General features: G+C 41.9%; 33 non-coding genes across 33 annotated transcripts; all 33 read right to left on the bottom strand.

Annotated features, from left to right (window-relative positions):
- Positions 1–16,829: 16,829 nt before the first annotated feature.
- LOC145599653 (5S ribosomal RNA) lies at positions 16,830–16,948 on the bottom strand. The gene has a single exon (XR_014103922.1). It is a non-coding gene; the product is annotated as a 5S ribosomal RNA (ribosomal RNA).
- A 200-nt stretch (positions 16,949–17,148) lies between these two features.
- LOC145599673 (5S ribosomal RNA) lies at positions 17,149–17,267 on the bottom strand. Its single transcript, XR_014103943.1, has one exon. It is a non-coding gene; the product is annotated as a 5S ribosomal RNA (ribosomal RNA).
- Positions 17,268–17,467: 200 nt separating this feature from the next.
- LOC145599742 (5S ribosomal RNA) lies at positions 17,468–17,586 on the bottom strand. Its single transcript, XR_014104009.1, has one exon. It is a non-coding gene; the product is annotated as a 5S ribosomal RNA (ribosomal RNA).
- Positions 17,587–17,787: 201 nt separating this feature from the next.
- Positions 17,788–17,906, bottom strand: LOC145599652 (5S ribosomal RNA). The gene has a single exon (XR_014103921.1). It is a non-coding gene; the product is annotated as a 5S ribosomal RNA (ribosomal RNA).
- A 201-nt stretch (positions 17,907–18,107) lies between these two features.
- Positions 18,108–18,226, bottom strand: LOC145599651 (5S ribosomal RNA). Its single transcript, XR_014103920.1, has one exon. It is a non-coding gene; the product is annotated as a 5S ribosomal RNA (ribosomal RNA).
- Positions 18,227–18,402: 176 nt separating this feature from the next.
- LOC145599650 (5S ribosomal RNA) lies at positions 18,403–18,521 on the bottom strand. Its single transcript, XR_014103919.1, has one exon. It is a non-coding gene; the product is annotated as a 5S ribosomal RNA (ribosomal RNA).
- Positions 18,522–18,722: 201 nt separating this feature from the next.
- On the bottom strand, positions 18,723–18,841 carry LOC145599649 (5S ribosomal RNA). Its single transcript, XR_014103918.1, has one exon. It is a non-coding gene; the product is annotated as a 5S ribosomal RNA (ribosomal RNA).
- Positions 18,842–19,042: 201 nt separating this feature from the next.
- LOC145599648 (5S ribosomal RNA) lies at positions 19,043–19,161 on the bottom strand. Its single transcript, XR_014103917.1, has one exon. It is a non-coding gene; the product is annotated as a 5S ribosomal RNA (ribosomal RNA).
- A 200-nt stretch (positions 19,162–19,361) lies between these two features.
- LOC145599647 (5S ribosomal RNA) lies at positions 19,362–19,480 on the bottom strand. The gene has a single exon (XR_014103916.1). It is a non-coding gene; the product is annotated as a 5S ribosomal RNA (ribosomal RNA).
- A 200-nt stretch (positions 19,481–19,680) lies between these two features.
- On the bottom strand, positions 19,681–19,799 carry LOC145599646 (5S ribosomal RNA). The gene has a single exon (XR_014103915.1). It is a non-coding gene; the product is annotated as a 5S ribosomal RNA (ribosomal RNA).
- Positions 19,800–19,999: 200 nt separating this feature from the next.
- On the bottom strand, positions 20,000–20,118 carry LOC145599645 (5S ribosomal RNA). The gene has a single exon (XR_014103914.1). It is a non-coding gene; the product is annotated as a 5S ribosomal RNA (ribosomal RNA).
- Positions 20,119–20,318: 200 nt separating this feature from the next.
- Positions 20,319–20,437, bottom strand: LOC145599756 (5S ribosomal RNA). The gene has a single exon (XR_014104023.1). It is a non-coding gene; the product is annotated as a 5S ribosomal RNA (ribosomal RNA).
- Positions 20,438–20,637: 200 nt separating this feature from the next.
- LOC145599643 (5S ribosomal RNA) lies at positions 20,638–20,756 on the bottom strand. The gene has a single exon (XR_014103912.1). It is a non-coding gene; the product is annotated as a 5S ribosomal RNA (ribosomal RNA).
- Positions 20,757–20,956: 200 nt separating this feature from the next.
- LOC145599641 (5S ribosomal RNA) lies at positions 20,957–21,075 on the bottom strand. Its single transcript, XR_014103911.1, has one exon. It is a non-coding gene; the product is annotated as a 5S ribosomal RNA (ribosomal RNA).
- A 200-nt stretch (positions 21,076–21,275) lies between these two features.
- Positions 21,276–21,394, bottom strand: LOC145599640 (5S ribosomal RNA). The gene has a single exon (XR_014103910.1). It is a non-coding gene; the product is annotated as a 5S ribosomal RNA (ribosomal RNA).
- A 199-nt stretch (positions 21,395–21,593) lies between these two features.
- On the bottom strand, positions 21,594–21,712 carry LOC145599639 (5S ribosomal RNA). The gene has a single exon (XR_014103909.1). It is a non-coding gene; the product is annotated as a 5S ribosomal RNA (ribosomal RNA).
- A 200-nt stretch (positions 21,713–21,912) lies between these two features.
- On the bottom strand, positions 21,913–22,031 carry LOC145599638 (5S ribosomal RNA). Its single transcript, XR_014103908.1, has one exon. It is a non-coding gene; the product is annotated as a 5S ribosomal RNA (ribosomal RNA).
- A 200-nt stretch (positions 22,032–22,231) lies between these two features.
- Positions 22,232–22,350, bottom strand: LOC145599636 (5S ribosomal RNA). Its single transcript, XR_014103906.1, has one exon. It is a non-coding gene; the product is annotated as a 5S ribosomal RNA (ribosomal RNA).
- Positions 22,351–22,550: 200 nt separating this feature from the next.
- LOC145599635 (5S ribosomal RNA) lies at positions 22,551–22,669 on the bottom strand. The gene has a single exon (XR_014103905.1). It is a non-coding gene; the product is annotated as a 5S ribosomal RNA (ribosomal RNA).
- A 200-nt stretch (positions 22,670–22,869) lies between these two features.
- LOC145599719 (5S ribosomal RNA) lies at positions 22,870–22,988 on the bottom strand. The gene has a single exon (XR_014103988.1). It is a non-coding gene; the product is annotated as a 5S ribosomal RNA (ribosomal RNA).
- Positions 22,989–23,188: 200 nt separating this feature from the next.
- LOC145599634 (5S ribosomal RNA) lies at positions 23,189–23,307 on the bottom strand. Its single transcript, XR_014103904.1, has one exon. It is a non-coding gene; the product is annotated as a 5S ribosomal RNA (ribosomal RNA).
- Positions 23,308–23,507: 200 nt separating this feature from the next.
- LOC145599633 (5S ribosomal RNA) lies at positions 23,508–23,626 on the bottom strand. The gene has a single exon (XR_014103903.1). It is a non-coding gene; the product is annotated as a 5S ribosomal RNA (ribosomal RNA).
- A 200-nt stretch (positions 23,627–23,826) lies between these two features.
- Positions 23,827–23,945, bottom strand: LOC145599632 (5S ribosomal RNA). The gene has a single exon (XR_014103902.1). It is a non-coding gene; the product is annotated as a 5S ribosomal RNA (ribosomal RNA).
- Positions 23,946–24,145: 200 nt separating this feature from the next.
- LOC145599630 (5S ribosomal RNA) lies at positions 24,146–24,264 on the bottom strand. Its single transcript, XR_014103900.1, has one exon. It is a non-coding gene; the product is annotated as a 5S ribosomal RNA (ribosomal RNA).
- A 200-nt stretch (positions 24,265–24,464) lies between these two features.
- Positions 24,465–24,583, bottom strand: LOC145599629 (5S ribosomal RNA). The gene has a single exon (XR_014103899.1). It is a non-coding gene; the product is annotated as a 5S ribosomal RNA (ribosomal RNA).
- Positions 24,584–24,783: 200 nt separating this feature from the next.
- LOC145599745 (5S ribosomal RNA) lies at positions 24,784–24,902 on the bottom strand. Its single transcript, XR_014104012.1, has one exon. It is a non-coding gene; the product is annotated as a 5S ribosomal RNA (ribosomal RNA).
- A 200-nt stretch (positions 24,903–25,102) lies between these two features.
- LOC145599628 (5S ribosomal RNA) lies at positions 25,103–25,221 on the bottom strand. Its single transcript, XR_014103898.1, has one exon. It is a non-coding gene; the product is annotated as a 5S ribosomal RNA (ribosomal RNA).
- Positions 25,222–25,421: 200 nt separating this feature from the next.
- Positions 25,422–25,540, bottom strand: LOC145599762 (5S ribosomal RNA). Its single transcript, XR_014104029.1, has one exon. It is a non-coding gene; the product is annotated as a 5S ribosomal RNA (ribosomal RNA).
- Positions 25,541–25,740: 200 nt separating this feature from the next.
- LOC145599627 (5S ribosomal RNA) lies at positions 25,741–25,859 on the bottom strand. Its single transcript, XR_014103897.1, has one exon. It is a non-coding gene; the product is annotated as a 5S ribosomal RNA (ribosomal RNA).
- Positions 25,860–26,059: 200 nt separating this feature from the next.
- LOC145599625 (5S ribosomal RNA) lies at positions 26,060–26,178 on the bottom strand. Its single transcript, XR_014103896.1, has one exon. It is a non-coding gene; the product is annotated as a 5S ribosomal RNA (ribosomal RNA).
- Positions 26,179–26,378: 200 nt separating this feature from the next.
- On the bottom strand, positions 26,379–26,497 carry LOC145599744 (5S ribosomal RNA). Its single transcript, XR_014104011.1, has one exon. It is a non-coding gene; the product is annotated as a 5S ribosomal RNA (ribosomal RNA).
- A 200-nt stretch (positions 26,498–26,697) lies between these two features.
- On the bottom strand, positions 26,698–26,816 carry LOC145599624 (5S ribosomal RNA). The gene has a single exon (XR_014103895.1). It is a non-coding gene; the product is annotated as a 5S ribosomal RNA (ribosomal RNA).
- A 200-nt stretch (positions 26,817–27,016) lies between these two features.
- On the bottom strand, positions 27,017–27,135 carry LOC145599761 (5S ribosomal RNA). The gene has a single exon (XR_014104028.1). It is a non-coding gene; the product is annotated as a 5S ribosomal RNA (ribosomal RNA).
- Between the last annotated feature and the right edge of the window lie 124 nt (positions 27,136–27,259).

Genomic DNA, 27,259 nt, shown 5'->3' with positions numbered 1-27,259 from the left:
TTGATGATTCATTGCAGGGTACAACCCCAGGGAAGGATGCACCCCAGGGGAAGAGTAGGGAAGCACCACCAGTTATCAAATTACCATTCCCTAATCGCCAACTAAAGACTAAGTTGGACAAGCAGTTTGGTAAGTTTCTGGAGGTTGTTAAAAATTTGCAGGTAACGGTTCCTTTTACTGAACTTATTACACAGGTTCCTGCATATGCTAAATTTATGAAAGATATTTTGACTAGGAAGAGGGCCTTTAATGAGGTAGAAACTGTAGCTTTTACTGAGGAGTGTAGTGCATTGTTACAAAATAAATCTCCCCCTAAATTAAAGGATCCTGGTAGTTTTTCTATCCCTTGTCATATTGGTAATGTCTTCATAAATAAAGCATTATGTGATTTGGGTGCTTCTGTTAGTGTAATGTCATCGTCTATCTGTTCTAAATTGAATATGGGTGAACTAAAAATTACTAATATTACTTTGCAAATGGCAGACCGTTCTGTTAAATATCCCCTAGGTATTTTAGAGGACGTCCCTGTTAGAGTTGGTAAATTTTTCATCCCTGTTGATTTTGTTGTTTTAGACATGGCTGAGGATACACAAATACCCATTATATTAGGTAGGCCTTTTCTCCATACCGCAGGAGCCATTATAGATGTTAAAAATGGTAAACTAACCCTATCTGTTGGTGATGATAATATTACTTTTAATTTAGGGAAGGTTTTAAAAGGTCCTATGCTTGAGGAAAACTGTTGTTTGATTGATGTTATTGATATAATGGATGATATTTGTGATGATAGCTTGACACAGATTCTTGCAAGGGATCCCTTGGAAGAAATACTTTGTGGTAATTTGTCTGCAGGTGATGCGAGTGTCTGGAGCAAGGAGGTGGATATAATTGAGAAAGCTCTTGCCATAGAAGAACTTGATGACAAAGAAAATAAGAAGGTAGTAAAATTAGTTCAGGAATCGAAACCTGCAGAGGTAAAGAAACCTGAACTAAAACCTCTCCCTTCTCATTTAAAGTATGTTTTTCTTGATGAGCAGGAAATGCACCCTGTGATCATTAGTACTGCACTTGATGACCCACAAACTTCCCAACTTCTAGAGGTTCTCCGAACCCATAAAAGGGCAATAGGGTACAGTATTGATGATCTCAAGGGTATAAGCCCAGATTTTTGTATGCACAGGATACACCTAGAGGACAACTACAAGCCCTGCATTCAACCCCAGAGGAGGTTGAATCCCATTATGCAAGAGGTGGTCAAGAAAGAGGTTATGAAATTACTTGATGCAGGTATTATCTATCCTATTTCTGACTCCAAATGGGTAAGTCCTGTACAGGTAGTTCCTAAGAAGGGTGGGATGACTGTGATAAAAAATGATAAAAATGAATTACTTCCCACTAGAACTGTTACAGGGTGGCGTATGTGCATTGATTATCGTAGATTAAATGTCGCCACTAAAAAGGACCATTTCCCTCTCCCCTTTATTGATCAAATGCTTGAGAGGTTAGCGAACCATATGTTCTTTTGCTATTTGGATGGGTATTCGGGATTTTTTCCAAATTCCGATCCATCCTGAAGATCAGGAAAAGACTACATTTACATGCCCTTATGGCACTTTTGCATATCGTAGAATGCCTTTTGGTTTATGTAATGCACCTGCTACTTTTAAACGTTGCATGATGAGCATATTTTCTAATTTCATAGAGTCTATCATGGAAGTCTTTATGGATGATTTTAGTGTCTATGGTTCGTCATTCGATTCATGTCTAATTAATTTAGCTAAAATCCTGAAAAGATGTGAAGAATGCAACTTGGTCTTAAATTGGGAGAAATGTCACTTTATGGTGACAGAGGGAGTAGTCCTAGGTCACATTGTATCTGATAAGGGCATACAGGTAGACAAAGCTAAAATTTCAGTGATTGAGCAATTACCTCCCCCAGTTAATGTTAAGGGAGTTAGGAGTTTCTTGGGTCATGCGGGGTTTTATCGCCGTTTTATCAAAGATTTTTCTAAAATTGCTAAACCACTAACTCAGCTTTTGCTTAAGGATGCCCCTTTTGTCTTTACTGATGAGTGTCTTGAGTCTTTCAACAGGATTAAGCAGGCTTTAATATCGGCACCCATCATATGTGCTCCCGATTGGAATCTTCCTTTCGAGATCATGTGTGATGCAAGTGATTTTGCTCTAGGAGCCGTGCTTGGACAGAGGAAGGACAAAGTTTTACATGCTATCTACTATGCTAGTAAAACTTTGGATGAGGCTCAAGTTAATTACGCCACCACGGAGAAGGAGTTTTTAGCTGTCATTTATGCTTTAGAAAAATTTAGATCATATCTAGTTGGTTCTAAAGTTATTGTTTTTACTGACCATGCAGCTCTAAAGTACTTGATAGCCAAAGCTGAATCAAAGCCTAGGTTACTCCGATGGGTTCTCTTGCTCCAGGATTTCAACATTGAAATAAGGGACAAAAAGGGTGCAGAGAACGTTGTGGCAGATCACTTGTCACGAATCAGGTATGATGAGGGTAAGGATTTTCTCCCTATAGATGATTCATTCCCTGATGACAACCTGTATGCAGTTGTAGAGCAACACCCCTGGTACGCCGATTTTGCAAATTATTTAGTGGGTGGTACTCTACCTCTTGACTTGTCCTACCAACAAAAAAAGAAATTCCTGTATGATGTTAAACATTATTTTTGGGATGATCCTTTTTTGTTTCGTGAGTGTGCAGATGGATTATTTCGCAGGTGTGTCCCCGAATGGGAGGTACATGGTATTCTCACTAGCTGCCACACTTCACCTTATGGAGGACATCATGGTCCCTCTAAAACAGTGGCCAAGATAAACGAGTCAGGATTCTATTGGCCCACCATGTTCAAGGATGCTAACATTTTTGTGCAGGCTTGTGACTCTTGCCAGAGGACTGGCAACATCTCGCGGCGGCATGAGATGCCTCAAACTGGGATTTTGGAAGTTGAAATTTTTGATGTTTGGGGTGTTGATTACATGGGACCGTTCCCTTCTTCTAGAGGGAACCGTTATATACTAGTCGCCGTAGATTATGTATCCAAGTGGGTAGAAGCCATTGCCACTCCTACCAATGATGCCAAGGTGGTCCATAGGCTTTTCAAGAAAACTATTTTTCCTAGATTTGGAGTGCCTAGAGCCATAATCAGTGACGGAGGATCCCACTTTCACGAGCGGAAGTTAGATACCCTCCTAAAGAAGTATGGTGTTTACCATAGGACAAGGCTAGCCTACCATCCCCAAACTAGTGGCCAAGTTGAAGTGTCTAATCGCGAGATTAAGGTCATCTTAGAGAAGGTGGTAGCAAAATCTAGGAAAGATTGGAGCGATAAGTTGGATGACACCCTTTGGGCATATAGAACCGCATTTAAGACCCCTATAGGTACCACTCCCTATAGACTTGTGTATGGTAAAGCATGTCATCTTCCGGTGGAGTTAGAGTACAAGGCATATTGGGCTATTAAGGAGCTCAATTTGGATGCTAAGCTAGCAGGAGAAAAGAGGCTTCTACAACTTAACCAACTTGATGAGTTTAGGTTGATGGCCTATGATAGTGCGCAAGTCTACAAGGAGAAGACTAGGAGATGGCACGACAAGATGATCCTTCCGAGAGAATTCAAAGAGGGTGATAAGGTGTTGTTGTTCAACTCTAGGCTTAAACTGTTCCCAGGAAAGTTGAAGTCAAGGTGGTCGGGTCCTTTCACTGTAAAAAGGGCCAACAAGTTCGGTTCTGTAGAATTGTTTGATGAGCATGGTAATGAGTTCAAGGTAAATGGTCAGAGGCTTAAGATTTATCATGACGGGGCTACGATTGGTGCAGTTGAACTAATACACCTGACTAGTTCCAGCTCAACTTGAGAAAACTATGGTAAGAAGGTCGTGCGGGACCTAGATAAACCAGCGCTTTGCGGGAGGCAACCCGTATTTTTCCTTGTTTTTATTTTCTTTTTTTCTTTCTTTTTCTAATGAGAGGAGAAAGGAGGGAATCTAATGAGTTTTATGAGTTTTTGGTACAGATTACAGGAAAAGAGTTAGCGAAAATTTGAAGGAAGTTAGGTCGTCTAACTTTGCTCTCGGGCCCGGTAGGGCGAAGCTTCGCCCGACCGGGCGCGAGAGTTGGGTTGGAAAAAGCTATAAAATCGCCCGACCGGGCAAGGGTACGCCTGACCGGGCGCGAGAGTTGACGTATACGGACTTTAAATTGGCCCGACCGGGCGGAATTACGCCCGACCGGGCGCGAGAAGAAGGCTCTGATTTGAAGAAAAATCGCCCGATCGGGCAAGGACACGCCCGATCGGGCGCGAGAGAATGACATCAAGAAAAGCCAAGATCGCCCGACCGGGCCCATCACCGCCCGGCCGGGCGCGAGCGAATAATTTTCGAGACTTTGAGATCGCCCGACCGGGCCCGTGACCGCCCGGCCGGGCGCGTCTCACCGTCCCTTTTTTTTTCTTCTTCTTTTTCCTTTCTTCTTCTTCTTTTCTCATTTCCTCTAACTTCCTTCGGCACTTTCTCTCTCTAAACTCAAAATTTCCTCTAACTTCTCTCTAAGATTTCTCCTTCATCTCTTACCCAAATCCAAAACTTTTCACATATTCTTACTCCTCTCTTCATCCTCTACACTCCTACATCAAAAATTTTCACTTTCCACAAAATTTAATTTTCGACCACTCCTAATGGCGGCTAAAAGGGCAAGAAATTTTCTCGGGGGTAGCTCAAGCGGGTCATCCCAACAATATGACCCGGCTCTTCAACTCCCTCAATGGCCGACGATTAAGATCGCGACGGTGGAGCAACGGGAGAAATTGGAGGTGCTCTACGGACGAGAGGTAATTCCCTCACGGTGGTTACACCGTCCCACTTTAGAAGCTTTAGGTATTTATGGTTTTGTTAGGAGATTTTTAAACGATATTGGTATGCGTAAATTTGTAGATATGCATTATTCGACATACCGTGAATTAACTTGTGAATTTTTATCTTCTCTTGTTATTCAAAACCATAAAAGTGGTCCAAAACTAATTTTTAGGCTTAACAATAAAAACATCACTCTCTCTTTTGTGGAATTTTGTAAATTGTTTGAACTGGAACCTGAATTAAACAGACAATGGAATGCTGAGTTTAAAATGGAGGATGTGTATTTAGCTTTGACTGGCATTTCTCACGTTTCTGCACAACACGCTAGTGCTAGGCCTATTCACCACCCCGTCCCTAAATTGTGGCAAAGATTTGCCGGTGTATGTTTCCTAGGTAGGAATGAACCCCATAACTGTCAGACCAATGAACTAGCTGTAATTGGCCATTACATGTTTGGGTATGAGAAATTGAACATAGCCCGGTATATCATCCACCACCTAGGTAGGCATGCTACGGCCAGCAACCACCACACTACCCCCATCCGTCTTGGTGGCCTTATCACTAGGATAGCCATCAAGAAGGCCGGTTTTGTAGAGAGTGGACCCCACCGGATGACTAACATGGGACCCGACACCTACATGACCTCTAGGTACCTTGAGGAGCTTGGGTGGTTGCGGGTAGACGAGAACCAGGTCACCCATTGGTGCATTAGGACAGGGACTGAACAACCCTTGCCCATTTTTCCTTTGCCCAACCCAGACCTGACCGCCTTTCCCCCAGGGCAAGAGTCCTACACTTATGTCCTGTTAGTTGCCCATGCTAGGGGTGAGGATCCACAGCAGGCCCAGCCACCGCCTGTAGTTCAGCCCATTCCACAGCCACCATCACCACCCCGACAGTCCTATTCCGTCCCTCACGGTGACTCTAACCCGGTTTGGGACTTGCAAAGTATTGGCCAGGCCATAGGTCGCATAGAGCAGACCCAGACCGAGTTCAGACAGATGATTGGTTCTGTCGACCATAGGCTAGGCTACCTAGAGAGGAACCAGGGTAGGGGGCTCTACCCTATGTATGATGATTACGCTCGTCGGGGCAACATTCCCGACGATGCTGTTTACCCAGACTGGTTCCAGCCCCCACCTCAGGGATACGATAGGGATCCCACTGCCCATGGTATTTACACAGACTATTCCTCATTCCATGGGTACGGCCAGGACATTCCTTTTGGGGGACCGCCGGGGGGGGACTTTTCATGCTAACTATTTTGGTGGTAGCTCCTTTGGTGCAGATGGTGCAGGTTCCAGTGGTGGAGCAGGTGGGTCCTCTCGGATGGACCAGGATGAGGATGAGTAGCCAGCTGGGCTACTTTCGAGCCAATGAGGACATTGTCCGATCTTGGCTTGGGGGAGATTTTTGGATTTGGTATATATTTTCTTCTTCCTTTTTCTTTATTTTTGTTTATTTTTGGTGTGTTTTGTTAGTTTAGATTTATTGCTTTTTAGTTTAGTTTATTGCTTTCCTTATATGAAAAATACAAAAAAAATTGAAAAATCAAAAAATAAAAAAAAATACGAACCAATGAACTGTAAATCATGCTTCCCTGTGCCCCATACTTGAGAAAAATTGTTTTGATTCTTGGTATTTGATTTTGAGCATTGTGGATTTGTTGATCATGATTTGAAGTTTAATTATTTGGATTCCTAAACATGCGTCAATTTTGTCCAACTACTTGTGAATATAGTGCTTGACTAGTTGATTTGGTTAGGAATGAGTGATTAGTTCCTGGTATGTCAATGAATTTGAGTATTGGTTTGCAACTATGAGTAGTGTTTCATGACTCAATATTATGCACATGTGGAGGACGAAGGCATTTGTTCTTTTAGGTAGCCTTCAGATTTATTTAGATACATTTGTTCCCTTCTTGCTACCCATGTTGTTGCCTTGACTTTTTGTTGTTTATTAGCCACATTACAAGCCTATTTTGCCCATTGGTTACTAGTCCCAAGCTTGGCTTGGGGGAGCTATTAGTGAGTGAGGTGAGGGAGTTTGTAGTGTGCGCATTATTCGCACAATTTGGGTGGGTTTGAGAAGTTATTTGATTTTGATCATATTTTTATTTGGATGAGTTTTATTGTGTATATATTTGAAAAAATAAAAGTGTGATGGAAAAGAAAAAAAAAAAGAGAAGTTCAAAAAAAAAAAGTGAGAAAATAAAAAAAATAAAGTGAACTTCTAGAAAAAAAAAGAAAAAAAAATGAAAAAAAAAGAAAAAAAGAAAAAAAAAGTGTTTCATGTTCAAATTATCTAAGTGAAGGTTGATCAAAAGAAAAGAAAGAAAAAAGCTCAGTTTCATTGTAAATATTTGAGTTTGAGTTCAAAGTTTGTTTATTCACTCTTGTTCCATATTATTATATTTTTATGAGTGAATTTTGTAAGTTTTGGGATTGATTTATATGATTGGAGTATATTTGGTGGATTTGTGTTGGAGTTAGTTTTGTTGGAGATGATTATGATCATTATTTTTGGTCATGGGTTTGTTCCCTTTTAGCAAGGCTTTTCTCTCACATATTCCCAAATTTATCCTACCCTTTTCCCTAGCCTTACATTACAAGCTTTAAAAGACCTTTTGACCTTGTGCATAGAGTTGTGTAAATGTGAAAGTGTTGTTTATCAATGCAAGTTATGACTTGACATATTCCGAGTCGACTATTAGGTTGAGTGTATGTCTTTTTAAACACACGAGTGTTGTGAGTTTGGGAGGGCATTGTTCACATTAAAGGGGTTGGGATGGAGAGCGATCGAGTACATCTTTTACTCGCCACATAAATGAGAGTTGAGTGTGTGAGCACTAGTCTTGAATTCTATATGCTCTTGTGGTTTGCTCTACTTGAAAATCGTTGGGGATGAAGGGTGATTAGATGGATAGGATTGGTTGATTTTGAAGCATGTTCACTTGATTTGCCTTGAATCGTTTGTGCTTGATTTTTATATTGGGGTGAGGCATGTTTTTATTGTTCATTGAGGAGCTCTTTGCTTAGGGACAAGCAAAGGTTTGGCTTGGGGGAGTTTGATGTGTTCATTTTATATATATAATTATCCCCGTCCCTTGGTCGTAATTAGTAGTGTTTTTGGCTCCTACGAGCCACTTTTATTACTAATTTGTGTTTTCCAGTGCTTTGGTAGTTTTGCTTGAGTTTTGTAGGAATTTGCGTACTTGGAGCATTTTCCCGGGTTTTTCGAGGAGCATCTACAAGTATTACTGTTGTTAAGAATGATAAAAACGAATTAATTCCCACTAGAACTGTTACAGGGTGGCGTATGTGCATTGAATATCGTAGATTAAATATCGCCACTAAAAAGGACCATTTCCCTCTCCCCTTTATTGATCAAATGCTTGAGAGGTTAGCAAATCATAAGTTCTTTTGCTATTTGGATGGGTATTCGGGATTTTTCCAAATCCCGATCCACCCTGACGATCAGGAAAAGACTACATTTACATGCCCTTATGGCACTTTTGCATATCGTAGAATGCCTTTTGGTTTATGTAATGCACCTGCTACATTTCAACGTTGCATGATGAGTATCTTTTCTGAGTTCATAGAGTCTATCATGGAAGTCTTTAAGGATGATTTTAGTGTTTATGGTTCTTCATTTGATGCATGTCTAACTAACCTTGCTAAAATCTTGAAAAGATGTGAAGAATGCAATTTGGTCCTAAATTGGGAGAAATGTCACTTTATGGTGACAGAGGGAGTAGTCCTGGGTCACATTGTATCTGATAAGGGCATACAGGTAGACAAAGCTAAAATTTTAGTGATTGAGCAATTACCTCCCCCAGTTAATGTTAAGGGAGTTAGGAGTTTCTTGGGTCATGCGGGGTTTTATCGCCGTTTTATCAAAGATTTTTCTAAAATTGCTAAACCACTAACTCAGCTTTTGCTTAAGGATGCCCCTTTTGTTTTTTACTGACGAGTGTCTTGAGGCTTTTGACAGGATTAAGCAGGCTTTGATATCGGCACCCATCATATGTGCACCCGATTGGAACCTTCCATTCGAGATTATGTGTGATGCAAGTGACTTTGCTCTAGGAGCCGTGCTTGGACAAAGGAAGGATAAAGTTTTGCACGCTATTTATTATGCAAGCAAAACTTTAGATGAGGCCCAAGTCAATTATGCCACCACGGAAAAGGAGTTTCTTGCTGTTATATATGCTTTAGAAAAATTTAGATCATATCTTGTTGGTTCTAAAGTCATTGTTTTTACTGACCATGCAGCTTTGAAATATCTAATAGCTAAGGCGGAATCCAAGCCAAGGCTACTCCGGTGGGTTCTTTTGCTCCAAGACTTCAATATAGAGATAAGGGATAAAAAGGGAGCAGAGAACGTAGTGGCAGATCACTTGTCACGTATCAGGTATGATGAGGGTAAGGATTTTCTTCCTATGGATGATTCGTTCCCCGATGACAACCTGTATGCAGTAGTAGAGAATCACCCTTGGTATGCGGATTTTGCTAATTATTTGGTGGGTGGTACTCTACCTCCTGATTTGTCCTACCAACAGAAAAAGAAATTCCTTTCTGATGTTAAACATTATTTTTGGGATGATCCTTTTTTGTTTCGTGAGTGTGCAGATGGATTATTTCGCAGGTGTGTTCCCGAATGGGAAGTTCACGGCGTCCTTACAAGCTGCCACACTTCACCCTATGGTGGACATCACGGCCCCTCTAAAACGGTGGCTAAGATTAACGAGTCAGGCTTCTTTTGGCCTACCATGTTTAAAGACACTAACACTTTTGTGCAGGCTTGTGACTCTTGCCAGAGGACTGGCAACATTTCGCGGAGGCATGAGATGCCCCAAACTGGGATTCTTGAAGTTGAAATATTTGACGTTTGGGGTATCGATTATATGGGGCCGTTCCCATCTTCCAATGGGAATTGTTACATACTTGTAGCCGTAGACTATGTGTCCAAATGGGTTGAAGCCATAGCCTCACCAACAAATGACTCTAAGGTAGTCATCAAGCTATTCAAAAAGATCATATTTCCCAGGTTTGGTGTTCCACGAGCCATTATTAGTGATGGGGGTACCCACTTCCACGAGAGACAACTGGACAACTTACTTAGGAAGTATGGTGTGTATCATAGAACCGGGCTTAGTTACCATCCCCAAACTAGCGGTCAAGTTGAGGTCTCTAATAGGGAAATCAAGGCGATCCTAGATAAGGTAGTAGCCAAGTCTAGGAAGGATTGGAGTATGAAGCTAGATGACACACTTTGGGCATACCGAACAGCATTTAAGACACCGATTGGTACTTTACCTTATAGACTAGTTTATGGTAAGGCATGTCATCTTCCCGTAGAGTTGGAGTATAAAGCTTTTTGGGCAATCAAGGAGCTTAATATGGATTCTAAGGCCGCGGGTAAGAAGAGACTTCTCCAACTCAATGAGTTGGATGAGTTTAGATTGTCGGCATATGACAGTGCACGCATCTACAAGAAGAAGACCAAGAAGTGGCACGACAAGAGGATCTTACCGAAAGAGTTTGCACCGGGCGATAAGGTTCTTCTCTTTAACTCTAGATTAAAGATTTTTCCAGGAAAGTTGAAATCTAGGTGGTCCGGTCCCTTCACTGTCACAAAGGTGAATAAGTTTGGTTCGGTGGAGTTGGTGAATGACAAGGGTGAAGAGTTCAAGGTAAATGGCCAAAGATTGAAAGTGTATCATGAAGGTGCTACTATTAGGGATGTGGAGGAGACTCTCCTAACTCCACTTCCTAAATGAGCTCAAAGGTGGTAAGAAGGTCGTGCGGGACCTAGATAAACCAGCGCTTTGCGGGAGGCAACCCTTATTTCTTGCTTTCTAGGCTAGTTCCTTTTCTTTGTTTTTATTTTTATTTTAGAGAGGTGAGAAGAGTGATAATTTTACCATCTGCTAGTGTTGTTGTACAGGTATGAATTTGACAGGTAAAGGACTTAGAAAAATTTGAAGAAGAAAAGAATTCGGAGTCCAGGGCCAGGTACGGGCCCGATCGGGCGCGCAAAGGAGGCAAAAATCGGAGCAAAATTTCGCCCGAACGGGCGAATACACCCGATCGGGCGCGCAAGCAGACCTGATTTCAGAGACAATTTCGCCCGATCGGGCGAATCTTGCCCGATCGGGCGCATTTTCGTGGAAAATCGAGTGAAGGAAAAGAAATGTCGGGCAAAGCTTGCCCGATCGGGCAAGAATTTTGGCAATTTCAGCGATCAAGTTCACGCCCGATCGGGCGCGCAACTAAGGTTCAAAAAAATTCGGAGGATCGCCCGATCGGGCGAGGCTTGCCCGATTCGGGCGCGCCTCCTTTGCCGTCCCCCTTTATTTTCTTTTCCTCTTCTTTTTTTCCTCACTTTCTCCTTATTTCATCTTCTTCATCTTACTTTCTCTCTCTAAAACCTCCATTTTCAAACCTTCAACCCTTACTTCAATCTTAGATCTTCTCAAATTCTTCCATCCAAACTCAAAAATTCTTATATTTTCCAACTCCTCTCATCTTCCTCTACAATCTACACTAAATTTTCAACACTTTCTCTCAATTTTCACTCAAACCCTAAGAGAGAGAAAGCTTCAATTCCTACTATTAATCAAAGAAAATGGCATCAAAGAGGTCTAGGATGAAAAGGGGTGAAAGCTCAAGGCAACAAGCACCAAGCATTGACCCGGAGCTTCAAATTCCGGGGTGGGAGAGGGTGATCATCACCACCCAAGAGCAAAGGCTTAGGATGCTCAACCTCATCGCGAGGCAGGTAATTCCTACCCGTTTCATTCACCACCCTACTTTATCTAGACTTGGGATTGATAAATATGTTGAAAAATTGTTTAAAGGAATAGGCATGAGTGGTTTGTTCAAATTACATTATGATACATATGATTATTTGACTTTAGAATTTATTTCTAGTTTCAATGTCATTAAATCAAATGCTTTAATCTCTCATGTTCAATTTTGTTTGTTCAATAATGATATTAGATTGTCTTTGAAAGAATTTGGAAAATTGTTTGATTTAAAATCGGATAGACCAATTGAACCACCCCAAGATAACATCACCTTTGTTTATCATGCTTTAACGGGGAACCCCAATTTAAACCTCCAACATGCCAAGGGCACTTGGATTCAACATCCCGTGCCAAAACTTTGGCAACGGTTTGTTGGCCTCACCATTTTTGGGAGGCATGAACCCGCGAATGTTAGGAGAGATGAACTAGAATTGTTAGGGTCTTATATGATCCCTAGGAGTGACAAGTTGAACATAGTTCATAGGATGGCCCAACATTTCCAACGGGTGGCCAATGCGGCCGAGTCGGGTAGGTCTAGGGTCCCGATTTACTTTGGAGGGTTAGTAACCCACATAGCGGTCAAACACCTAGGTTGGACCCCTAGCGGCGATGGTAAGGTAGCCAGCCCAACCCTCATGGATGGAGTTTACTTAGGAGGGCTCAACTGGATAAATGTGATAGGGGGTGACACTTGGTGGGTTATTCATAGGGAGTCGGGTAGACGAGAGAATGCCTTCACTTTGCCTAACCCGGCCATAACTAAATTTGAGAAGGGTCTTCCCTCTTACACCTTCGAATTAGGAGACCTAGGAGAAGCCCAACCTCACCACCAAGCACCTCCCTCGCCACCACAACATTTCCACCAACCATCACCCCAACACTACTCACATGACATTCCCACTTCCTCAACCAACTACAACATCGACCCTAACGCCCCGTATGACTTCTCGGCTTTTAGGAGCCAATTAGACCGGATAGAGAGTGGGCAAGGGAGGATAGAGGGTATGGTTAGGAACTTGGACACTAGGGTAGGATCCCTAGATTCTAGAGTTGGGGTGGTGGAGAGGAACCTAGGGCGGGGTTTATACCCCATGTATGACGATTATGCCCGTCGGGGGGCTATTCCCCCCGAATCACTAGTTCCCGATTGGTTCCAACCTCCCCAAGGGGGGTATACGGACCCAAGTGCCTATGGTACCTATGTGGACTATTCATCGGTCCATGGATATGGGACCGATGCTCCTTTTGGTGGGCTTGGGGGGAATGTGGACCCTAACTATTTTGCAGGTGGTTCGGGTTATGGTGGTGGTTCGAGCTATGGAGGGGCCGGACCTAGCCGTGGTGGGAGCGGCTATTCGAGGATGGATGAGGATGAGGAGTAGGTTACACTCCCAAGTCAATGAGGGCATTGCTTGATTTGGCTTGGGGGGGTAATCTTTCGCTTGGTAACTCTCTTTCCTTTCTCTCTTTTTACCTGCTTTTTAGTGTAGTTTTATTTGCTTTCTAGGTTAGTTTTATTGCTTTCCTCATATGAAAAATACAAAAAAATTGAAAAAAAAAAAATACGAACCAATGAACTGTAAATCATGCTTCCCTGTGCCCCATACTTGAGAAAATTGTTTTGATTCTTGGTATTTGATTTTGAGCATTGTGGATTTGTTGATCATGATTTGAAGTTTAGTTACTTGGATTCCTAAACTTGCGTCAATTTTGTCCAACTACTTGTGAATATAGTGCTTGACTAGTTGATTTGGTTAGGAATGTGTGTTTAGTTCCTGGTATGTCAATGAATTTGAGTATTGGTTTGCAACTATGAGTAGTGTTTCATGACTCAATATTATGCACATGTGGAGGACGAAGGCATTTGTTCTTTAGGTGGCCTTCAGATTTATTTAGATACATTTGTTCCCTTCTTGCTACCCATGTTGTTGCCTTGACTTTTTGTTGTTTATTAGCCGCATTACAAGCCATGTTTGCCCCATTGGTTACTAGTCCCAAGCTTGGCTTGGGGGAGCTATTAGTGAGTGAGGTGAGGGAGTTTGTAGTGTGCACATTATTCGCACAATTTGGGTGGGTTTGAGGAGTATTTGTTCTTGATCATATTTTTGTTTTGATGAGTTTTATTGTGTATATATTTGAAAAATAAAAGTGTGATGAAAAAAAAGAAAAAAAAGAAGTGAAAAAAAAAGTGAGAAATATAAAAAGAAAGTGAACTTCAAGAAAGAAAAAAAAATGAAAAAAAAAGAGCAAAAGAAAAAAAAAGTGTTTAATGTTCAAATGTTCTAAGTGAAGGTTGATCAAAAGAAAAGAAAGAAAAATTTGAGTTTCAATGTAAATATTTGAGTTATGAGTTCAAAGTTTGTTATTCACTCTTGTTCCATATTATCATACTTTTATGAGTGAATTTTTGTAAGTATTGGGATTGATTTTTATGATTGGAGTATATTTTGTGGTTTGTGTTGGAGTTAGTTTTGTTGGAGATGATTATGATCATTGTTGGTCATGGGTTTATTAGGATATGGCTCCCTTTTTGCAAAGCTTCTCTCTCACATATTTCCCTAAATTTATCCTACCCTTCACCCTGGCCTTACATTACAAGCTTTAAAAGACCTTTTGACCTTGTGCATAGAGTTGTGTAAATATGAAAGTGTTGTTTATCAATGCAAGTTATGACTTGACATATTTCGAGTCGACTATTAGGTTGAGTGTATGTCTTTTTAAACACACGAGTGTGTGAGTTTGGGAGGGCATTGTTCACATTAAAGGGGTTGGGACGGAGAGCGATCGAGTACATCTTTTACTCGCCACATAAATGAGAGTAGAGTGTGTGAGCACTAGTCTTGAATTCTATATGCTCTTGTGGTTTGCTTTACTTGACAATTGTTGGGGAGGAAGGGTGATTAGATGAATAAGATTGGTTGACTTTGAAGCATGTTCGTTTGATTTGCCTTGAATCGTTTGTGCTTGATTTTATTAATGGGGTGAGGCATGTTTTATTGTTCATTGAGGAGCTCTTTGTTAGGGACAAGCAAAGGTTTGGCTTGGGGGAGTTTGATATGTCCATTTTATATAGCGTTTAACCCCCGTCCCTTGGTCATAATTAGTAGTGTTTTTGGCTCCTTAGAGCCACTTTTATTACTAATATGCGTTTTCTAGTGTTTTCGTAGTGTTTGTTGAGTTTTGTAGGGAATTGCACCTTTGGAGCACCTTCCCGGGTTTTTTGAAGCTACTACGAGCATTGGAGGAGTATGACCGTCATTGAAGCCCAAGGCCGGCCAGAGCCATCGAGCCGGCGATTAAGGGCTCGGTATTTGGAATACCGAGGTTTGGACCGAACATTCAAGACCCGAAGAGGAGATCCGGATTGGGCCGAGGAGTCGAGCCCAATCGAAGTTTCAAGCCTCGGAGTAAAGGCACGCCCGATCGAGCAAGCTTAGGCCCGATCGGGCGATGTGCGCAGCAAGGGAGGCATCGAGCTAGGCGCGCCCGATCGTGCGAGGTTTAGCATGATCGGGCAAGGCTGTTGCGTGGGAGCACGAGGAAAAAGACGCGCCCGATCGGGCGGCCCTTAGCCCGATCGGGCGCGTGTTTCTAGAAGGCCTTGTTTGTCGAGGCACTTAGTTTCTAATTAGGAGTTGTTAATTATTTTCGTTTAAGTACGTTTAGGATTGTAATTTTTACTTACTCTTTCCTTTTCTCTTTCTCTCTCTACTTAATATTTTCTCTCTCTAGACTTTTCTCTCTACTTTACTTTTGATCTCGACTACTTTGTAATTTCGCCGTCTTGGTACGATTTCTATTTCAATTAATTTCAGTAATTTCTTCCTTTCAATTTCCTTATGGCTTACTTTATTATTATGCATGTTTTAGATTTAATTATGTCCGAGTAATTTATTTCTAGGGTTTAGGGGAATCCATAATTAATATGAAGGGATAATTTGTTATTGTTGATTATTGATATTGCATGATAATTTCTTATTGAATTGTTTTAATTCTTTGCAATTAGATTATGAATCGAGCAGATGTAATTTGATTGTGAATGGTTAGCAATATTGAATTGATGAATCGAGCAGATGTTAATTTGATATTAAAGGCTATTTTCAATAGGAACTTAGATCTAGTAAATTGCGAGAGCCTGTTAGATCTATGCTGGTTAATAAATTGCGAGAGCTTGTTAATCATGTTATTTGTGCAATGTTGATTGATTGATTGTTATGTTTTATCCTGGAATATTAATTATTGGTGAACCTGTTACCCTAGGCCTTCTTATTATTGATTTTCTCTCTAAACTTGATCTCCGTAGCATAGTTTCACATTATATACAACAAATATTGGTTACTCTAATAATTTAGACTATATTAATTAATTAGGAGTAGAAAGACTTGTTTCCCTGTGAATTCGACCCTACTTCCCTATCTGCATAAGCTAGTGGACTTAGGTAATTATTTTTGATTAGGTGATACGACTTTAGCCTGTCAGCGGGTTACCGATCATTGGGACCATTGGAGGCAAACTGACCCCATAGTTGGGATTATTAAAAAAATAAACCTTAGTTTGGATTATTAGAAGTAAATTTCCCATAGTTGGGATTATTAAAGTGTATTTTTCCTATAATAATAAAGTAGTATGGGTGGGGACCATAAGAGAAGTGAGATAAAAAAAATTTAATGTAGCTTTTTGCCAAAAAAGAAAGTGTATCATATCACTTATTAAAATACGACCCAATTTGATAAGTGTAACACTTGTTAAAACACAGAGAGAGTGCCCTTTTCCAAAATGAAAAAATTCTCTCAAAAATCACTCGCCATTTCACTAGGCTTCATTCTGTACCTTTTTTTTTTTTTTGCAATTCACTTCCTTCAACATTTTTAACCTCTTATTCTTAATCCCTTAAATTCCTTCAATTTGAGCCATAGAGACAAAGAAATTTTTCACCATTCATAAATCATCCATCTAAGGTTTGTTTTTTATTTAATTTATTCTTAAATTGTTGTAATTTTTCATATGAAATGGTTTAATTGTTGCAATATTGTGCTTTGTTGATTGTATTGTTGAACCCTCAAAAATGATTTTGGCAAACCATTTCCCATCTCAAAGTAACCAAAAACGAAAAAAAATTCCAAATTTGGCAAAAAAAGGGGTGCAACACGAGGACTTCCCAGGAGGTCACCCATCCTAGTACTACTCTCGCCCAAGCACGCTTAACTGCGGAGTTCTGATGGGATCCGGTGCATTAGTGCTGGTATGATCGCACCCATTTACTTATCGCTCTAACTTGTATTTATACTCTTTCCCGCCTCCGGTTTCTTTCGAAATGCCGTAACTTTGTGCCCGATCGTCCGAATTAAATATTTTTTTTTCCAAATTGGTTATTTTTTCTAGATCTACGCGCCTCAAACCATTTCCCATCTCAAAATAACCAAAAACGAAAAAAAATTCCAAATTTGGCAAAAAAAGGGGTGCAACACGAGGACTTCCCAAGAGGTCACCCATCCTAGTACTACTCTCGCCCAAGCACGCTTAACTGCGGAGTTCTGATGGGATCCGGTGCATTAGTGCTGGTATGATCGCACCCATTTACTTATCGCTCTAACTTGTATTTATACTCTTTCCCGCCTCCGGTTTCTTTCGAAATGCCGTAACTTTGTGCCCGATCGTCCGAATTAAATATTTTTTTTTCCGAATTGGTTATTTTTTCTAGATCTACGCGCCTCAAACCATTTCCCATCTCAAAGTAACCAAAAACGAAAAAAAATTCCAAATTTGGCAAAAAAAGGGGTGCAACACGAGGACTTCCCAGGAGGTCACCCATCCTAGTACTACTCTCGCCTAAGCACGCTTAACTGCGGAGTTCTGATGGGATCCGGTGCATTAGTGCTGGTATGATCGCACCCATTTACTTATCGCTCTAACTTGTATTTATACTCTTTCCCGCCTCCGGTTTCTTTCGAAATGCCGTAACTTTGTGCCCGATCGTCCGAATTAAATATTTTTTTTTCCGAATTGGTTATTTTTTCTAGATCTACGCGCCTCAAACCATTTCCCATCTCAAAGTAACCAAAAACGAAAAAAAAATTCCAAATTTGGCAAAAAAAGGGGTGCAACACGAGGACTTCCCAGGAGGTCACCCATCCTAGTACTACTCTCGCCCAAGCACGCTTAACTGCGGAGTTCTGATGGGATCCGGTGCATTAGTGCTGGTATGATCGCACCCATTTACTTATCGCTCTAACTTGTATTTATACTCTTTCCCGCCTCCGGTTTCTTTCGAAATGCCGTAACTTTGTGCCCGATCGTCCGAATTAAATATTTTTTTTTCCGAATTGGTTATTTTTTCTAGATCTACGCGCCTCAAACCATTTCCCATCTCAAAGTAACCAAAAACGAAAAAAAAATTCCAAATTTGGCAAAAAAAGGGGTGCAACACGAGGACTTCCCAGGAGGTCACCCATCCTAGTACTACTCTCGCCCAAGCACGCTTAACTGCGGAGTTCTGATGGGATCCGGTGCATTAGTGCTGGTATGATCGCACCCATTTACTTATCGCTCTAACTTGTATTTATACTCTTTCCCGCCTCCGGTTTCTTTCGAAATGCCGTAACTTTGTTCCCGATCGTCCGAATTAAATATTTCTAGATCTACGCGCCTCAAACCATTTCCCATCTCAAAGTAACCAAAAACGAAAAAAAATTCCAAATTTGGCAAAAAAAGGGGTGCAACACGAGGACTTCCCAGGAGGTCACCCATCCTAGTACTACTCTCGCCCAAGCACGCTTAACTGCGGAGTTCTGATGGGATCCGGTGCATTAGTGCTGGTATGATCGCACCCATTTACTTATCGCTCTAACTTGTATTTATACTCTTTCCCGCCTCCGGTTTCTTTCGAAATGCCGTAACTTTGTGCCCGATCGTCCGAATTAAATATTTTTTTTTTCCGAATTGGTTATTTTTTCTAGATCTACGCGCCTCAAACCATTTCCCATCTCAAAGTAACCAAAAACGAAAAAAAATTCCAAATTTGGCAAAAAAAGGGGTGCAACACGAGGACTTCCCAGGAGGTCACCCATCCTAGTACTACTCTCGCCCAAGCACGCTTAACTGCGGAGTTCTGATGGGATCCGGTGCATTAGTGCTGGTATGATCGCACCCATTTACTTATCGCTCTAACTTGTATTTATACTCTTTCCCGCCTCCGGTTTCTTTCGAAATGCCGTAACTTTGTGCCCGATCGTCCGAATTAAATATTTTTTTTTTCCGAATTGGTTATTTTTTCTAGATCTACGCGCCTCAAACCATTTCCCATCTCAAAGTAACCAAAAACGAAAAAAAATTCCAAATTTGGCAAAAAAAGGGGTGCAACACGAGGACTTCCCAGGAGGTCACCCATCCTAGTACTACTCTCGCCCAAGCACGCTTAACTGCGGAGTTCTGATGGGATCCGGTGCATTAGTGCTGGTATGATCGCACCCATTTACTTATCGCTCTAACTTGTATTTATACTCTTTCCCGCCTCCGGTTTCTTTCGAAATGCCGTAACTTTGTGCCCGATCGTCCGAATTAAATATTTTTTTTTCCGAATTGGTTATTTTTTCTAGATCTACGCGCCTCAAACCATTTCCCATCTCAAAGTAACCAAAAACGAAAAAAAATTCCAAATTTGGCAAAAAAAGGGGTGCAACACGAGGACTTCCCAGGAGGTCACCCATCCTAGTACTACTCTCGCCCAAGCACGCTTAACTGCGGAGTTCTGATGGGATCCGGTGCATTAGTGCTGGTATGATCGCACCCATTTACTTATCGCTCTAACTTGTATTTATACTCTTTCCCGCCTCCGGTTTCTTTCGAAATGCCGTAACTTTGTGCCCGATCGTCCGAATTAAATATTTTTTTTTCCGAATTGGTTATTTTTTCTAGATCTACGCGCCTCAAACCATTTCCCATCTCAAAGTAACCAAAAACGAAAAAAAATTCCAAATTTGGCAAAAAAAGGGGTGCAACACGAGGACTTCCCAGGAGGTCACCCATCCTAGTACTACTCTCGCCCAAGCACGCTTAACTGCGGAGTTCTGATGGGATCCGGTGCATTAGTGCTGGTATGATCGCACCCATTTACTTATCGCTCTAACTTGTATTTATACTCTTTCCCGCCTCCGGTTTCTTTCGAAATGCCGTAACTTTGTGCCCGATCGTCCGAATTAAATATTTTTTTTTCCGAATTGGTTATTTTTTCTAGATCTACGCGCCTCAAACCATTTCCCATCTCAAAGTAACCAAAAACGAAAAAAAATTCCAAATTTGGCAAAAGAAGGGGTGCAACACGAGGACTTCCCAGGAGGTCACCCATCCTAGTACTACTCTCGCCCAAGCACGCTTAACTGCGGAGTTCTGATGGGATCCGGTGCATTAGTGCTGGTATGATCGCACCCATTTACTTATCGCTCTAACTTGTATTTATACTCTTTCCCGCCTTCGGTTTCTTTCGAAATGCCGTAACTTTGTGCCCGATCGTCCGAATTAAATATTTTTTTTTCCGAATTGGTTATTTTTTCTAGATCTACGCGCCTCAAACCATTTCCCATCTCAGAGTAACCAAAAACGAAAAAAAATTCCAAATTTGGCAAAAAAAGGGGTGCAACACGAGGACTTCCCAGGAGGTCACCCATCCTAGTACTACTCTCGCCCAAGCACGCTTAACTGCGGAGTTCTGATGGGATTCGGTGCATTAGTGCTGGTATGATCGCACCCATTTACTTATCGCTCTAACTTGTATTTATACTCTTTCCCGCCTCCGGTTTCTTTCGAAATGCCATAACTTTGTGCCCGATCGTCCGAATTAAATATTTTTTTTTCCGAATTGGTTATTTTTTCTAGATCTACGCGCCTCAAACCATTTCCCATCTCAAAGTAACCAAAAACGAAAAAAAATTCCAAATTTGGCAAAAAAAGGGGTGCAACACGAGGACTTCCCAGGAGGTCACCCATCCTAGTACTACTCTCGCCCAAGCACGCTTAACTGCGGAGTTCTGATGGGATCCGGTGCATTAGTGCTGGTATGATCGCACCCATTTACTTATCGCTCTAACTTGTATTTATACTCTTTCCCGCCTCCGGTTTCTTTCGAAATGCCGTAACTTTGTGCCCGATCGTCCGAATTAAATATTTTTTTTTCCGAATTGGTTATTTTTTCTAGATCTACGCGCCTCAAACCATTTCCCATCTCAGAGTAACCAAAAACGAAAAAAAATTCCAAATTTGGCAAAAAAAGGGGTGCAACACGAGGACTTCCCAGGAGGTCACCCATCCTAGTACTACTCTCGCCCAAGCACGCTTAACTGCGGAGTTCTGATGGGATCCGGTGCATTAGTGCTGGTATGATCGCACCCATTTACTTATCGCTCTAACTTGTATTTATACTCTTTCCCGCCTCCGGTTTCTTTCGAAATGCCGTAACTTTGTGCCCGATCGTCCGAATTAAATATTTTTTTTTCCGAATTGGTTATTTTTTCTAGATCTACGCGCCTCAAACCATTTCCCATCTCAAAGTAACCAAAAACGAAAAAAAATTCCAAATTTGGCAAAAAAAGGGGTGCAACACGAGGACTTCCCAGGAGGTCACCCATCCTAGTACTACTCTCGCCCAAGCACGCTTAACTGCGGAGTTCTGATGGGATCCGGTGCATTAGTGCTGGTATGATCGCACCCATTTACTTATCGCTCTAACTTGTATTTATACTCTTTTCCGCCTCCGGTTTCTTTCGAAATGCCGTAACTTTGTGCCCGATCGTCCGAATTAAATATTTTTTTTCCGAATTGGTTATTTTTTCTAGATCTACGCGCCTCAAACCATTTCCCATCTCAGAGTAACCAAAAACGAAAAAAAATTCCAAATTTGGCAAAAAAAGGGGTGCAACACGAGGACTTCCCAGGAGGTCACCCATCCTAGTACTACTCTCGCCCAAGCACGCTTAACTGCGGAGTTCTGATGGGATCCGGTGCATTAGTGCTGGTATGATCGCACCCATTTACTTATCGCTCTAACTTGTATTTATACTCTTTCCCGCCTCCGGTTTCTTTCGAAATGCCGTAACTTTGTGCCCGATCGTCCGAATTAAATATTTTTTTTTCCGAATTGGTTATTTTTTCTAGATCTACGCGCCTCAAACCATTTCCCATCTCAGAGTAACCAAAAACGAAAAAAAATTCCAAATTTGGCAAAAAAAGGGGTGCAACACGAGGACTTCCCAGGAGGTCACCCATCCTAGTACTACTCTCGCCCAAGCACGCTTAACTGCGGAGTTCTGATGGGATCCGGTGCATTAGTGCTGGTATGATCGCACCCATTTACTTATCGCTCTAACTTGTATTTATACTCTTTCCCGCCTCCGGTTTCTTTCGAAATGCCGTAACTTTGTGCCCGATCGTCCGAATTAAATATTTTTTTTTCCGAATTGGTTATTTTTTCTAGATCTACGCGCCTCAAACCATTTCCCATCTCAGAGTAACCAAAAACGAAAAAAAATTCCAAATTTGGCAAAAAAAGGGGTGCAACACGAGGACTTCCCAGGAGGTCACCCATCCTAGTACTACTCTCGCCCAAGCACGCTTAACTGCGGAGTTCTGATGGGATCCGGTGCATTAGTGCTGGTATGATCGCACCCATTTACTTATCGCTCTAACTTGTATTTATACTCTTTCCCGCCTCCGGTTTCTTTCGAAATGCCGTAACTTTGTGCCCGATCGTCCGAATTAAATATTTTTTTGTCCGAATTGGTTATTTTTTCTAGATCTACGCGCCTCAAACCATTTCCCATCTCAGAGTAACCAAAAACGAAAAAAAATTCCAAATTTGGCAAAAAAAGGGGTGCAACACGAGGACTTCCCAGGAGGTCACCCATCCTAGTACTACTCTCGCCCAAGCACGCTTAACTGCGGAGTTCTGATGGGATCCGGTGCATTAGTGCTGGTATGATCGCACCCATTTACTTATCGCTCTAACTTGTATTTATACTCTTTCCCGCCTCCGGTTTCTTTCGAAATGCCGTAACTTTGTGCCCGATCGTCCGAATTAAATATTTTTTTGTCCGAATTGGTTATTTTTTCTAGATCTACGCGCCTCAAACCATTTCCCATCTCAGAGTAACCAAAAACGAAAAAAAATTCCAAATTTGGCAAAAAAAGGGGTGCAACACGAGGACTTCCCAGGAGGTCACCCATCCTAGTACTACTCTCGCCCAAGCACGCTTAACTGCAGAGTTCTGATGGGATCCGGTGCATTAGTGCTGGTATGATCGCACCCATTTACTTATCGCTCTAACTTGTATTTATACTCTTTCCCGCCTCCGGTTTCTTTCGAAATGCCGTAACTTTGTGCCCGATCGTCCGAATTAAATATTTTTTTTTCCGAATTGGTTATTTTTTCTAGATCTACGCGCCTCAAACCATTTCCCATCTCAGAGTAACCAAAAACGAAAAAAAATTCCAAATTTGGCAAAAAAAGGGGTGCAACACGAGGACTTCCCAGGAGGTCACCCATCCTAGTACTACTCTCGCCCAAGCACGCTTAACTGCGGAGTTCTGATGGGATCCGGTGCATTAGTGCTGGTATGATCGCACCCATTTACTTATCGCTCTAACTTGTATTTATACTCTTTCCCGCCTCCGGTTTCTTTCGAAATGCCGTAACTTTGTGCCCGATCGTCCGAATTAAATATTTTTTTTTCCGAATTGGTTATTTTTTCTAGATCTACGCGCCTCAAACCATTTCCCATCTCAGAGTAACCAAAAACGAAAAAAAATTCCAAATTTGGCAAAAAAAGGGGTGCAACACGAGGACTTCCCAGGAGGTCACCCATCCTAGTACTACTCTCGCCCAAGCACGCTTAACTGCGGAGTTCTGATGGGATCCGGTGCATTAGTGCTGGTATGATCGCACCCATTTACTTATCGCTCTAACTTGTATTTATACTCTTTCCCGCCTCCGGTTTCTTTCGAAATGCCGTAACTTTGTGCCCGATCGTCCGAATTAAATATTTTTTTTTCCGAATTGGTTATTTTTTCTAGATCTACGCGCCTCAAACCATTTCCCATCTCAGAGTAACCAAAAACGAAAAAAAATTCCAAATTTGGCAAAAAAAGGGGTGCAACACGAGGACTTCCCAGGAGGTCACCCATCCTAGTACTACTCTCGCCCAAGCACGCTTAACTGCGGAGTTCTGATGGGATCCGGTGCATTAGTGCTGGTATGATCGCACCCATTTACTTATCGCTCTAACTTGTATTTATACTCTTTCCCGCCTCCGGTTTCTTTCGAAATGCCGTAACTTTGTGCCCGATCGTCCGAATTAAATATTTTTTTTTCCGAATTGGTTATTTTTTCTAGATCTACGCGCCTCAAACCATTTCCCATCTCAGAGTAACCAAAAACGAAAAAAAATTCCAAATTTGGCAAAAAAAGGGGTGCAACACGAGGACTTCCCAGGAGGTCACCCATCCTAGTACTACTCTCGCCCAAGCACGCTTAACTGCGGAGTTCTGATGGGATCCGGTGCATTAGTGCTGGTATGATCGCACCCATTTACTTATCGCTCTAACTTGTATTTATACTCTTTCCCGCCTCCGGTTTCTTTCGAAATGCCGTAACTTTGTGCCCGATCGTCCGAATTAAATATTTTTTTTTCCGAATTGGTTATTTTTTCTAGATCTACGCGCCTCAAACCATTTCCCATCTCAGAGTAACCAAAAACGAAAAAAAATTCCAAATTTGGCAAAAAAAGGGGTGCAACACGAGGACTTCCCAGGAGGTCACCCATCCTAGTACTACTCTCGCCCAAGCACGCTTAACTGCGGAGTTCTGATGGGATCCGGTGCATTAGTGCTGGTATGATCGCACCCATTTACTTATCGCTCTAACTTGTATTTATACTCTTTCCCGCCTCCGGTTTCTTTCGAAATGCCGTAACTTTGTGCCCGATCGTCCGAATTAAATATTTTTTTTTCCGAATTGGTTATTTTTTCTAGATCTACGCGCCTCAAACCATTTCCCATCTCAAAGTAACCAAAAACGAAAAAAAATTCCAAATTTGGCAAAAAAAGGGGTGCAACACGAGGACTTCCCAGGAGGTCACCCATCCTAGTACTACTCTCGCCCAAGCACGCTTAACTGCGGAGTTTTGATGGGATCCGGTGCATTAGTGCTGGTATGATCGCACCCATTTACTTATCGCTCTAACTTGTATTTATACTCTTTCCCGCCTCCGGTTTCTTTCGAAATGCCGTAACTTTGTGCCCGATCGTCCGAATTAAATATTTTTTTTTCCGAATTGGTTATTTTTTCTAGATCTACGCGCCTCAAACCATTTCCCATCTCAGAGTAACCAAAAACGAAAAAAAATTCCAAATTTGGCAAAAAAAGGGGTGCAACACGAGGACTTCCCAGGAGGTCACCCATCCTAGTACTACTCTCGCCCAAGCACGCTTAACTGCGGAGTTCTGATGGGATCCGGTGCATTAGTGCTGGTATGATCGCACCCATTTACTTATCGCTCTAACTTGTATTTATACTCTTTCCCGCCTCCGGTTTCTTTCGAAATGCCGTAACTTTGTGCCCGATCGTCCGAATTAAATATTTTTTTTTCCGAATTGGTTATTTTTTCTAGATCTACGCGCCTCAAACCATTTCCCATCTCAAAGTAACCAAAAACGAAAAAAAATTCCAAATTTGGCAAAAAAAGGGGTGCAACACGAGGACTTCCCAGGAGGTCACCCATCCTAGTACTACTCTCGCCCAAGCACGCTTAACCGCGGAGTTCTGATGGGATCCGGTGCATTAGTGCGGGTATGATCGCACCCATTTACTTATCGCTCTAACTTGTATTTATACTCTTTCCCGCCTCCGGTTTCTTTCGAAATGCCGTAACTTTGTGCCCGATCGTCCGAATTAAATATTTTTTTTTCCGAATTGGTTATTTTTTCTAGATCTACGCGCCTCAAACCATTTCCCATCTCAGAGTAACCAAAAACGAAAAATAATTCCAAATTTGGCAAAAAAAGGGGTGCAACACGAGGACTTCCCAGGAGGTCACCCATCCTAGTACTACTCTCGCCCAAGCACGCTTAACTGCGGAGTTCTGATGGGATCCGGTGCATTAGTGCTGGTATGATCGCACCCATTTACTTATCGCTCTAACTTGTATTTATACTCTTTCCCGCCTCCGGTTTCTTTCGAAATGCCGTAACTTTGTGCCCGATCGTCCGAATTAAATATTTTTTTTTCCGAATTGGTTATTTTTTCTAGATCTACGCGCCTCAAACCATTTCCCATCTCAGAGTAACCAAAAACGAAAAAAAATTCCAAATTTGGCAAAAAAAGGGGTGCAACACGAGGACTTCCCAGGAGGTCACCCATCCTAGTACTACTCTCGCCCAAGCACGCTTAACTGCGGAGTTCTGATGGGATCCGGTGCATTAGTGCTGGTATGATCGCACCCATTTACTTATCGCTCTAACTTGTATTTATACTCTTTCCCGCCTCCGGTTTCTTTCGAAATGCCGTAACTTTGTGCCCGATCGTCCGAATTAAATATTTTTTTTTCCGAATTGGTTATTTTTTCTAGATCTACGCGCCTCAAACCATTTCCCATCTCAAAGTAACCAAAAACGAAAAAAAATTCCAAATTTGGCAAAAAAAGGGGTGCAACACGAGGACTTCCCAGGAGGTCACCCATCCTAGTACTACTCTCGCCCAAGCACGCTTAACTGCGGAGTTTTGATGGGATCCGGTGCATTAGTGCTGGTATGATCGCACCCATTTACTTATCGCTCTAACTTGTATTTATACTCTTTCCCGCCTCCGGTTTCTTTCGAAATGCCGTAACTTTGTGCCCGATCGTCCGAATTAAATATTTTTTTTTCCGAATTGGTTATTTTTTCTAGATCTACGCGCCTCAAACCATTTCCCATCTCAGAGTAACCAAAAACGAAAAAAAATTCCAAATTTGGCAAAAAAAGGGGTGCAACACGAGGACTTCCCAGGAGGTCACCCATCCTAGTACTACTCTCGCCCAAGCACGCTTAACTGCGGAGTTCTGATGGGATCCGGTGCATTAGTGCTGGTATGATCGCACCCATTTACTTATCGCTCTAACTTGTATTTATACTCTTTCCCGCCTCCGGTTTCTTTCGAAATGCCGTAACTTTGTGCCCGATCGTCCGAATTAAATATTTTTTTTTCCGAATTGGTTATTTTTTCTAGATCTACGCGCCTCAAACCATTTCCCATCTCAAAGTAACCAAAAACGAAAAAAAATTCCAAATTTGGCAAAAAAAGGGGTGCAACACGAGGACTTCCCAGGAGGTCACCCATCCTAGTACTACTCTCGCCCAAGCACGCTTAACCGCGGAGTTCTGATGGGATCCGGTGCATTAGTGCGGGTATGATCGCACCCATTTACTTATCGCTCTAACTTGTATTTATACTCTTTCCCGCCTCCGGTTTCTTTCGAAATGCCGTAACTTTGTGCCCGATCGTCCGAATTAAATATTTTTTTTTCCGAATTGGTTATTTTTTCT

Source organism: Chenopodium album, chromosome 20 (genome assembly GCF_948465745.1).
Source record: "Chenopodium album chromosome 20, dcCheAlbu1.1, whole genome shotgun sequence".
Lineage (NCBI taxonomy): Eukaryota > Viridiplantae > Streptophyta > Magnoliopsida > Caryophyllales > Amaranthaceae > Chenopodium > Chenopodium album.
Note: the sequence above shows the minus strand (reverse complement) of the source record. Positions and strands in the feature narration are given on the sequence as shown.